The following is an 11,906-nucleotide window of genomic DNA, read 5'->3' as shown; positions in this document are numbered from 1 at the left end:
CAATGTATTTTGAGAAGAAATAAATTGAATTTTCAATTAAATAGAAAATAGAAAACCATAATACTCTATCATAATGTAATCCTACTTCTAATTACTAGTATTGAAATAATATAAATTACCATGTAGATGTAGCAATCTCACACTGTACCAAGTTTCCTATAATTTTTAGGAATTATTATTATCAGTAATATTCATCATCATGTTTTAATGAAAAATGTAAGTTTCATAAATTAAGCTGGTTGGGCTGTAGGGTAAATCATTCATTTAGTTGGTTCTAATAAGACCCATGTGTACACACGCAAACATGCACACATTTTCTAAAAACATCACAACATATTAATATTCTGAGAAAACCAAATAACCATTAACCTTTTAATTTTTATAGACTTTACAGATAAAAAGAAACTGAGATTAAGAAGTTAAAAGTTTAAGAAATTTACCTAAAAGGACAAAATAATTTGAGCTACCCAATAGTTCTCCTAACTTTGGATGAAAGCACTTTTCACTAGACCAGTAGTTCTCAATGTGTATAAATATAAATCTGGGGGTCTCAGACATCCTTTGATGAGGTCCATGAGATCAAGAATATTTCCATAAAAATACAATATGTTATTTGCCTTTTTCGCTGTGTTGACATTTACACTGATAGTACAAATGTCATTGTGGGTAAAGCTGCTATCACAATCAAGGAAGTGGCTGCAAAATTTTTTTAGTAGTTATCGTATTCCTCATTGGCAGATAGGGATGGTAAAAACTCAGTTTCATTAAAAATGAAAGCAGTAAGAATACTTTTTATACAATCTTATGAAACAGGATAATTGTTTAATAAAATCTCAACCCTGAATGCAAATTGTGTTAACATAAAGCCCTTTTGTTGCATATCAAAGGATAATGATTGTCTCTAGGAAAAGCAAGTGTTCAGTTGGTTGAATTGAAAGCTGAACTAGCCCTCTTTATAAGGAACACCATTTTCAGTTGAAAGAATGACTGATAAACTATGGCTATTCAGACTTGGGTATTGAGTATTTGGTATTCTCAAAAATAAGAGAAGTAAACTTATCACTTCAAGGAAAACAATGAACTGTATTTGTTTCCAATAACAAAATTGAATATTTGAAGCAGAAATTTGAATTTTGTGAAACCTGTATCCACCACTCTGAGCTTCATATGTTCTTAATTATTAAAGATTTAGATCAGTAATAATATCAAGAAATGCAATTTGTTTGGGGATATTTATTGTATAATAAAATGTGTCAACATTTGCATCATTGCATAACTCAGTAGATTAGTATTTTCCAAATAAATAATACTTGAGGTTACAAAATCATGCATGCATAAGTAAAAAAATCCACTGCAAGATAATCCAGTGAATTTTAATGTGATAGTATATGAAAAGTTTTTTACTTGGGTTACAGATTTCATATTGCAACTAACATTTAGAAAACTATCACTTTGTGAGTTTTAGCATAATATCAAATGATATCCACAATGATCTGAAAAGGTGAATAAAATATTTCTGTCTATCCAATGATATATCTGAGTGAGACTGAATTCAAAACAATATATTACAACAGGTTGACTTCAGACGCAGATTCGGAATCCATCTGTTTATTAAGTTGGATGAGTTTTGCAAAATTGTGGAAATATGCCTATCTTCTTAGTTTTTTGTTTTTGGAAAATATAGCTATGTTTTCATTAAAATGTGCTATTTATTTTGCCAAGTAATGGTTTATTGTTGTTTTGAAATAAATTAATAAATACATATTTTAAATTTTTCTGAACTATAATTTCTAATATGGTAAATCTCAATAGATATAACCCACACAAACAAAATCTCTTCAGAGATTTTTATCTTTAAAAGTATAAAAGATTCCTGAGATCAGAAAGTTTTGAGAACTGCTGCATAGATTGGACTCCATACCTTAACAGAAAGAATGAAGCCAGTAATCTTCTTATAAAGTATATGACAATCGTACAACGTACACTTTTAATTCCAACTCTGCTAAATCATCAATGGGACCTTTAGATCTTAGGCTGGTAACAGCTAATGAGGGTGAGAATCTTTAAAAATAATAAAGTTTCTAAGAGAAGTTTCTAAAAGTCCTCTTATCGCATTGGTCTCCTATCCCAATCCTTGGGAATTAGTTCAAGAGGGAAGTTTAAACAACTAGATTATTATAATACCAGTAACAGTTTAGGTGTATGCATTAAATGTTTCAATAGTAAGTGTTAACGGAAGAGATTGGGGAAACTGATTTTTATCAATCACTCAAAGTGCTCAAACAAATCATGGGAACATGTAGTTTTATTTGTGTAGCAACCGATAAGATAAAATCAACGGTGACTAGAACTCCTTTCATAGTGTTGTAGTAAATCATTAAACACAAAATGAGCTTCTGAGCAAGCCCTGCCGACATGTCTAATGGCAAGAGAAATAAAACTTAAAGAAGAAAATATAAGGTAAGTCGTAGGAATGTACAGTGTATTGTGAAATGTACTCTGTAAAGAAGTTTTTAATATCTAAAGTGTTTGACTTATATGATCATAGAAATGCCTGAATAATTATAAATTATTAATTCATAAATGGAGTTTGAATTACATAAGCAAAGTTTTTCTTTGTGTGTGTATGTATATAATATATATGTATTTTTTTTAATTTCAAGAATAGTTTTCCTGGATAATAATTCTTGAGAAAAGAGGGCAAAACAAGAATAATGTAGTCCAATAATTTAATTATTGAGAATCTTGGTTCAAAACTCTTCTTTTATAGATGGCACTTTAAACCCAGGAAGAGTAAATGATATAATATGGTCAAGGTCAGTATCTCACTTCCACTGTGTCCAAAGTACAATTCGAATTCAAAGAAAGAAGAAAATAAAATAAAAACTTTAAAAACACTGAGAACTATAGACATTTTAATCACAATTAGCATGCATAAAGAGTAGTAATTACAGTAGATGCTAAACTATCAAGAAACAAGCAATGAGAAAATAAAGTTCTTATTACAGAGCCATCAATTCAGTTTTTTCATCTATTTTGTTTATGAAACTGGCTTTCATTTTTAATGCATACTTCCATTTCCTATAATTCCCCCATTTTCAAATGGAATTTCCAATACAGAAACCCTAAATGTGATAATGGCTGTCATGTCATACTTAATTTGCTATTTTAATAATATGTTTATAGAAAATTAAAACAGAAAAACTAAAAACTTTGGAAAATATTTAAAAGGCACTAAAAACTCTTTAATTTATTAAATATCCTGGAGAAGTTTATGTGCTGGATATTATAATAGATAAAAGAAATACCAAGAACATAATGACTTAATCCCTGCCTTCAAAAGCTTATATTTAGTAGGAGAGAATGAAGTGACAATTATAGTACAAGGTACAGTGTGATAATAACTATTAGACACAGAGACTATGTTACATGAGTTTAGTATAAAATAGTGATGAAAGAACATTAGCTGTTAAAATGATCTTGGTAAACTGAAGATATCAAATCAAGCAAAACAAATTTATCTACTAAAGAAAATGTCTGAAAGAATAAGACATTTTCCTCCAAATTCCATAATATATAAAAGAGTAAAAAACTAACTGCCAGTCAATAGAGGTAATAAAATAATCATAATTTAATAGCAGAGCTTAAAATGAAAATAAAAGAATCTGAAAATAATTTTGGTTTAGTTAGCTCTGATTAAACCCTTAGAAGAGAAATTATAAAATTTAATGTGTTAGGTATTATAACAAATTAGAATCCTGAAGGTTCTTGGTGGATTACTAAAAAGGTATAATACAATAGAAGATCTTGTAATTTTCCATGATTTGGTAATAATGAACTTTATCTTACTTTTGGTGGCATTTCCAACGTATCTCATATCTGCTTTGTGGGTCTCAAAACTGCATTAGTCTAGGAGACCCATGAATCAGATCATTTTCTCTATATCTGATATTGTCTCCAAAAGTGATTTTCAAGTAAATTAAAATTGTTAACCAAATCAGGAAAATACCAGAATTTCCAACCATTTAATCAGATATATCTTGGGCACTACTGTAATGCTATCAAATTGCTTCTCACTGTGGAGAGTAACTGAAGGAAAGATCCAGTCTTGTCCATAGAAAGCGTACAATAACTTTGTAACAACAGACATTAATTTTAAAATACTTCAGAAACAATTATGACAATATGAGGTTTAATACAAAGTATGTAGCCTAGCTCATATATAATATTGATAGTATCTTAAAAGCAAGAAAGCACAACGTTTTTATAAACAAGATTATTATGAAAGATTCTTTTTGGAGCCAAAGATATGACTGAGATTCCCAGCTTTATAGTCTTTTTTTTGGCCCCAGGCAAGTCCTATATTCTCTCTGGCTCTCAATTTCTCAAATGTAAAGAGGGTATATTTTCATTCATGCAGTCTGTTTCACAGAATTTTTGTGAGGATCAAATGGTAAAGCATGAGAACTGAAAAGTACTATAAGAGATTATGTGGGCATGTATATTTTAGCAGCCTTCATTGGGGAGGGACCATGAGTCAAAAAAATATATAGGAAAACTCTTCTTGGAGAAGGAAGCAAGTCATATTTTATTATATGTAATTCAGGTTTGGGAATATTTCTTACTCAGAAACTAGTGTTTGATTCTTCGTGTTTTACGACCTCTTATTTCCAGTGAATTCCCATTTTAACTCAAAGTTGCCACCTGCATTTTACACATTTTGATTTCATTGTGATATAGTTAAACACTGGAAAGGCATATACTCCATAGATTTATTTGTATTTCAATACTTCATCATAAAATTATTAGACTTCCTGAGAACACTTTTGCAGTATCTGTTACTTCATTTAAAACTTTTATATTTTTCTTAAAATACTTCAAAATGCTTTAAGAGGAAAAACAACTACTATATCCTCACCAGAAGATAATGTCTTCCATTTTTCAGTGTTCCTATCCAAACTTTACTTACTAAATGACACATATTAGTTATCACTATATTGCACAATTTGATGCACTGCCTATTTAACTTGCAATTTTTTTAATGTTGCTACATTTTCTTCATACCTATAAATTTAGGGCTGACATAAGATTCCAATGATCTAAAACACCCATTATTTGCCTGACCATTTTCCTGTAGTTGAATGGCAAGATTGCTCCAAAATTTTCACTATTATATGTGGCTCTGATATGAAAATATTGTTATAAGTTTTTTTTTTTCATTTCATTAGCTTATTTCTTTATTTATAAATTTACAAGTTGAGTTTCTAGAGTTAAAGCACATCGACAGCTTGTGGAATACCTAGAGCAATTTTACTATCACCACTCACCTGATACTGTACAGTTTTTCTCAAGACCTCATTAGTGTTGGTTTTTATGATTTTAAAATTTTTGCTAGCTCATCAAGAATAAAATATAGTGTTCTTTAAGAGAAGTTAAGCTTTTAACCAAGAAATAAATTGTAATTCTAAATCTTCGGGAGTTTTTTTGTTCTGTTTTAAGTCAAGCCCTTCTTAAGACTCACCCAAGGCCATAATCAACCCACAACTGTCAAAACTGAAAGCCAAAACAAACGCTCAAGGACAGTAGGTTGCCTCCCATGCATGGTTGCTTACTGCCCACTAGATGGCTAAACGAAGTGAGACGTAGCTGTTTGAATGTACTGAGGTTCACAGTCAAAACTCACTACCATTGCAGGCTTAGAAAGCTGATGTTTCCATCCAAGCACAAATAGATTCATCTCTCATGGGTGAACACACAGTACTTCTGATTATAAGTCTGATGTATAAAACTGAGTCCAATTTATTAATTGACTAATAGCAATATGGCTGTCATGCAGACTGGACTTCTCCGGTGGGCAGGTCTAGGACTGTCTCTCCTCTCAGGCAGACTTATATGAAGACTCAAATTATAATTAAATGCTTGCTTGGCAGACTCTGATGTATAAAACAAAAAGAATATCATAATTTGAGTATATAATGGCATGAGACAAAGAGAATCATTTATTTTTACTTTGGAGGTAGTCTGTCCCAGAACTTCCCAAACCATGTCACAATGTTCTGATGAAGGAAAATAACATGCTGTGCAAAACGTAATGTGTATTCAATACATTCTGGAAATGTGCTTCCTCACTGCGGGAATTCTCACAGCTTTTAATATGCCAGTGTTCATTATTGATGTCTAAGAGGGAAATCTCATAAGCCCTGTTTCCTGAATAGATTTTTTTTTGGAGGGGCAGACAAAACATTTATTGATCTCTCCCAGAACTAGAAAAATAGGGAAGCCAGATTTAGAATAGGGAATTAGAATACTCAAAAGACTCCAGTTCCTTCCCCCACCATAGATGTGTGGACATCTCTTTTGTGGCGCACCCAACATCTGTAGGGAGAGGGAGGCAAGATCATCAAAATTAGCGAGACTCAAATTATTAGTGAGAGTTATTGAGAAGCAGAAACTAACCGCCTGGATTGTGAGCTAAGGAAATGGTGCATGAGCGTTGCCAAAGGCACGTGAGAATGGAGCAGACACAGGGGGAAGCAGACTTGAGACAGGAAGAAAGCTCAAGTTGAGTTCTTAGATCAAGCAGTGTCTGAAGTCTGCAGTACTCTTCAATTTGTAAGTTATATAAACCAGAAATCTGTAAAATCTCTCTTTCTCCTTGAGTTTGTGGCTGATTTTTGTATGTTTCTATTACTAACCAATTCTCCTTAAGATCATCATATTCGTTTACATGTCACGGTCATATAGTATGTATATGGACAATACTTTTGGTCATGTCTTGTTCTTATTATATATCTTATATCTCTTTGGGTGATTTATTTTATCTCTGCTCTGACTCATTATGCACTGTTTTTTAAATTTATTATTCAACATAAATTTTTTTTGTTATTTGCAAGTTCTCAATTTTTACCCTCTATACTACTGGCAGGCATCATAATGCATTAAGTGAAAAGTTGCAATTACCTCCATATATTTCCATCTCCCTGAGCCACTGAAGTCCTTTTTGTTTTTAGGGCTCCAGCACATATTCTTTGTATCTTAAGCACACAAAACAGTATCTGGCACTTAACAGACTTGAAGGTCACTGGATTTCTTCTTAGACAAAGTCATCGATCTGTTATATTCTCTTCCTATAGCATTTGCTGTCTTTGACTGCACACTGTGCTCAAAAATTTGTTATACTTCACTCCCCCACCACCACCTAAGAAAAGATGTTCCTCAGGTGATTAACATTTTTAAGAAATAAAGAAAACATAATTGTTAATGATTGGAATAGTATTATGTTTTTGACCTTTCAAGGATCTTTGTGTTGAATATGAAGAATTAATTTTAATGGAGTGACTATCTAATGGTGAAATCTAACTAAAGATAGTTTGAGACTATAAGCCCTATATGCCCACATAAACTATATTATAATACAGTAACTACCTTTCACCTTATCCTTAAAACTGATATTACCCTTGCTCTTCTTTCTCCCCGATTTCTACTACAAGTATTTTCCTTTCATCCTTCTCATGGTCCCTGTAGGCCCTGGATCATCAGTAAACTGTATCTCACAGATGAACTCTATGCTATTGAGAATAGCTCTATGGAGCAAAGTATTTTATCAACTACTTTCTGGCTCAGTGAGAAATAGAGCCAAACTCTATTAGTCATGTTCACTCTGGGCAAGAGTGGTTGCTCATGGTACTACAAATTTGCTCTTCCTGGTTTACTCAAACATTTGTTTGATACCATTAAGATTATTTGGCTAGCATATATCTACATAGTCTTCAAGCAAACAGAATTAGAAATTAAAAAGGAATTAGAATTGAAAAATCTTCTGCTGATTTTGGTTATTGAAAAAGTGAAACTTCAGAAACACCTTACATTTCACGAACTTGAAATTTCAGAAAAAGAACTGTCATTTTTAAACTTTTTTTCATACACTCATCTTAACCCCAATAAGTTTCAAATGGAGAAATACTAATAGTTCCTTTTTAAAGGTTCATTAATATTGTAGTAACAATAATATTTTCTTGAAGGTGGTAAATGTGGGATGCCTTCAACTCAAATCTGAACTCTAAATATAGGTTTAACTAAATTAATGTAGTTAGACTTAGTCAAAGTCAGATTTTCTCCTGTCTTAGGAAAACAAAATGTTTGTTCCTTAATTAGTTTAGAATATATCAGCTATAACTGCTCTAGCTTAGCTTGTCCTTAAAGATGTTGACAGTGGTGTTATACATTTCTATGTGTTCATATTAGATATGAAGATGTCACATATTATGGAAGGAGAACAATTTTGTTATTTAGTTATATCAAAGGAAAAAAGTGAAATCAACAGAATTTTATTCCTAGTATAGCAGTCAAAAAGACATTTTAATTATTCTAAATTTTCCATACATTATTATCTTCTTTAATGCTAATTCTCCAAGGGAGAAACAATATTTGATTGGAAAGAAAATAGAATTCTCCTAAGGCATGATTTTTCTCAGTACGAAATCACACTTTTAACCACAATCACAATGAGTTGGTTGCTACTTGACATTTGGAAAAGTATTTCATTTCCAGAAGGTGGCGCTCTAGAATAGTTGAAAACGCAGGTTTGCTTCCATCAGAAACAAAGCAGATGTGCATTCATTAGCATTCAGGTTAACTGCAATTCTGGAAACAGAGTGGGTATTCAAATCAAATAAATGCCCTGCTGCCCTTTCTTTGCTAGTATGTAAAACTCTAAATATTTTCCTTTATCTGTGACCTAACTAATTGTCTGGGGAAATTAGCAGCACAGCAATTTAGAGATTGCAGCATTAAAATAGATGAAAATATAAAGGGCTATGTTAGAAAAGCAGGCCAGTTTTACATGAGAAAATACCAATTTCTGTTTTGACTTTTAATAAAGTTCATTTATTAATGTATTTGAATAACATTTCATGACATAAATTGTATTATATTCAATGTATATGTAAAATTAGAGAATTACTATGCAAAATCAGATAATTAGGGAAATTTGTGATCTTTCAGGGATTATTAAAACTATTTCTAGGGTTATAAAAGCCTTAAGTTTTAATGAGCAAATGGGGAAACTTAAAAAAAGAGCAAAAAATAGAAATTTCTTCAAAGAATAAAGTCAAATTTTATTAATTCTTGAATTTTCTATATTGAGTTCCAAGAAATCTTTGCCTAGTAAAATAATTGTGGCATTATAGAAGTAATACATTTTAACTACAGTAAATCTATTTTCTCTACAAAGACAGATGGAGAACATTTGTGACGTTGCCTGACATTGTGAATATTTATACCACATTTATTTATTTATGTCAGTAACAAGAATTTATTCAATGGTCAGATGAAAACTATAGTATTTAAAGGGAAAAGTCCATTTAATCTGTCAACTAATATTTTTCTGGAAGAATTGGAAGTTTTATTTATTATCATTTATATCCTGAGTTATTTTGCCTATTTGAGTACTGTTGTTTACCAGTTTTTATATCACACAACCTAAATGCATCTCTAATACAACTGTAAGCATGTGATAATATTAGAAGATGACTACAAACATACTTGAATCTCATCATGTGAAATGTATTGAGTGTAGCCTTTAGTATCCCAAGTGCATCGATGAGTCCAACTCTTACTTTTGTGGAATTATCTTTAAGGTGCACTGTATATTAAAATATCTGTGAGATCGAAGCCATAGATCTCTCTCATTTAAATATTTGAAGAATCATATTGCTATATTTAATTTTTTTCTTGAAATATGTAACAAAGATGTTTCATTTGTTGAAAAATAATTATTACTTGGTTTGCATTAAATTAAGACTTTTCTATAGTCTTAATGCATGGTATGCATATTTTATAATATGCAGTTGTTGTATCATATTTTATAATATGCATACCATACCCATTTGTTAGAATTGGAGAGGATTGACAATTAGACCAGTAATTTATCTTAAGAAGAAACGAAGGTACCAAAGCTATAAGTGACATTTTTATAATACTCTTATTTCCACTAATGATTCATCTCTGAATGCAATAAACTCTACTTGTTTTCAAATACGAATTAAATTTATTCTTTAAATTTTTTAAAATTAGAGTTATTTTAAGAAAAGGGATATTTCAGAAAACCCCATTTAGTTAAAAAACTACAAGACTTAACTTTTTCAAATATTAATGTGGAATTAAGTAGACCAAATATTCAGAGTCAAATCAATATTTTTAGTTCTCAGACAAATATAGACATAGGTTATTACAATCTCTGAGCAGAGTACAACTTAAGTGCAGGATGTTACTGAAGCTATAGACCAGAATGGTACAAATTCCTGACTCAATTTTGCTCAACAAACAGGACTACTCTATTCCCTCCCTCCCCCGGCCCCCACTGTAATCAAGACCAAAATGATCAAATCAAGACACCAGTACATTCACTGTCTGCCAGAGCATATTAAAAAATCTCCACACAAGATAGCGTAATCCAGAAGATCTATAAAAATGAAAATAATATATGATAGTGTAGAGGAGAAAAAGTAATATCTTTTCCTCACCCATCGGAAGACTCACAGCTGAGGCACCTATAATAAAAGACAGATTAATAAGAAAAAAGCGTATAAATTTATTTGATAAAAGTTTTACAGGGTGCAGGAGCTGTCAGAAACGAAGACTCAAAGAAACAGCGATGCTTATGTATCTTTATACTCAGTTTCATGAAGAAGTGGATAGTCGTGCAGAAGTGTGGTCATGCTTTAGAAGAAGGGCAGAGAATTCTTTTATGACCTAGTTCAGGAGAGAAAGGCAGGAGAAAGTCAGAGAGTAAACTTCCTGCTTCTGCTGTTTCTCAAAGCTCAAGATGCCATACTTTGGGGTGGCATGTCTCGAACCCCACTACTATAAATTTGGACCAGTGATTATCTCTGGTAGGAAGGGTGAGGCTTGTTTTCAGAGACATATGAGGAAATTTTTCCTGGGATGATGTAATGTTTTATATCTTGACAGGATTAGACAGGTCTATGCACTTTTCAATGCTCATCAAGCTGTGCACTTAAGATCTATGCCTCTCACTGTATATAAACTATATCTCAAGAAAACTATTAATTCAAACAATATATTAGGGGGGAAAAGGAGAACACTTTTAAAAATGTGCTAAAAAATTTTATGGGATAGAAGAGGAATTTTTTTCTTTCTGCATCAGCTTTGTCTCCAGTGAGCAACAAAATGAATAAAGAAATAAATAAGCCAATAAATTAAAAAAAGAAATACAATGTTTTATGAATGCATGCAGTTAAAGTAGAAATGATACAATAAAGGTGTGGAGATATGAAAGGCCGGAAGCAAGATCAAGACCTGCTCAATTGTTTAAAAATATTCATAGGTGCTTATTATATTCAAAAAATAGGAGGATATGAATAAAACACGGATTCTATATTATAGTAGGAGAATGAATATATATGTATATATACACACACATTATCATATAAGACAGAAGATTATAAATGCCTCAAGATTTGCTTAGATAAAAAGCAATGCAATTTCAGAAATACAAGAGAAGATATTAATATTACAAGGGTTTTATCTAGAAAAACATTAAAGGTAGAAATACACTAACAAAGGAAACTAGCACAGTGACCATTATGACCTGTAGTTGTAGCACAACGGTATTGTTGAAGGACAAGAAGTATTCCTGTATTTCCCAAATGTCCACAATATAATTCCAGTTTGATCATCACTATCCTTTTGGGTCTGTATTCTAATTATCTGGCCACAGTGGTAACACACAATGATTAGTAATAAAGCTATCCAATAACCTATCTGGTGGCTTCAACTAACTTCTTTCATTTTATTTTTATTTTTTTATTTTTTTTGAGACAGAGTCTTACTCTGTTTCCCAGGCTATAGCATCAGCCTAGCTCACAGCAACCTCAAACTCCTGG

At 31.5% G+C, this 11,906-nt stretch overlaps 1 protein-coding gene across 2 annotated transcripts in view; it reads left to right on the top strand.

The window, feature by feature from the left end:
• Positions 1–2,377: 2,377 nt before the first annotated feature.
• PIK3C2G (phosphatidylinositol-4-phosphate 3-kinase catalytic subunit type 2 gamma) overlaps positions 2,378–11,906 on the top strand; it is a 388,390-nt gene continuing 378,861 nt past the window's right edge. For both annotated transcript variants that reach the window (XM_076007629.1, XM_076007630.1), the window contains exon 1: positions 2,378–2,460. The gene's annotated coding sequence lies outside the window, so the exon portion shown is untranslated. The remainder of the gene's footprint in view (positions 2,461–11,906) is intronic.

This window comes from Microcebus murinus, chromosome 10 (genome assembly GCF_040939455.1).
Source record: "Microcebus murinus isolate Inina chromosome 10, M.murinus_Inina_mat1.0, whole genome shotgun sequence".
Classification (NCBI taxonomy): Eukaryota; Metazoa; Chordata; class Mammalia; order Primates; family Cheirogaleidae; genus Microcebus; species Microcebus murinus.
This window is presented reverse-complemented; position numbering and strand designations above follow the sequence as displayed.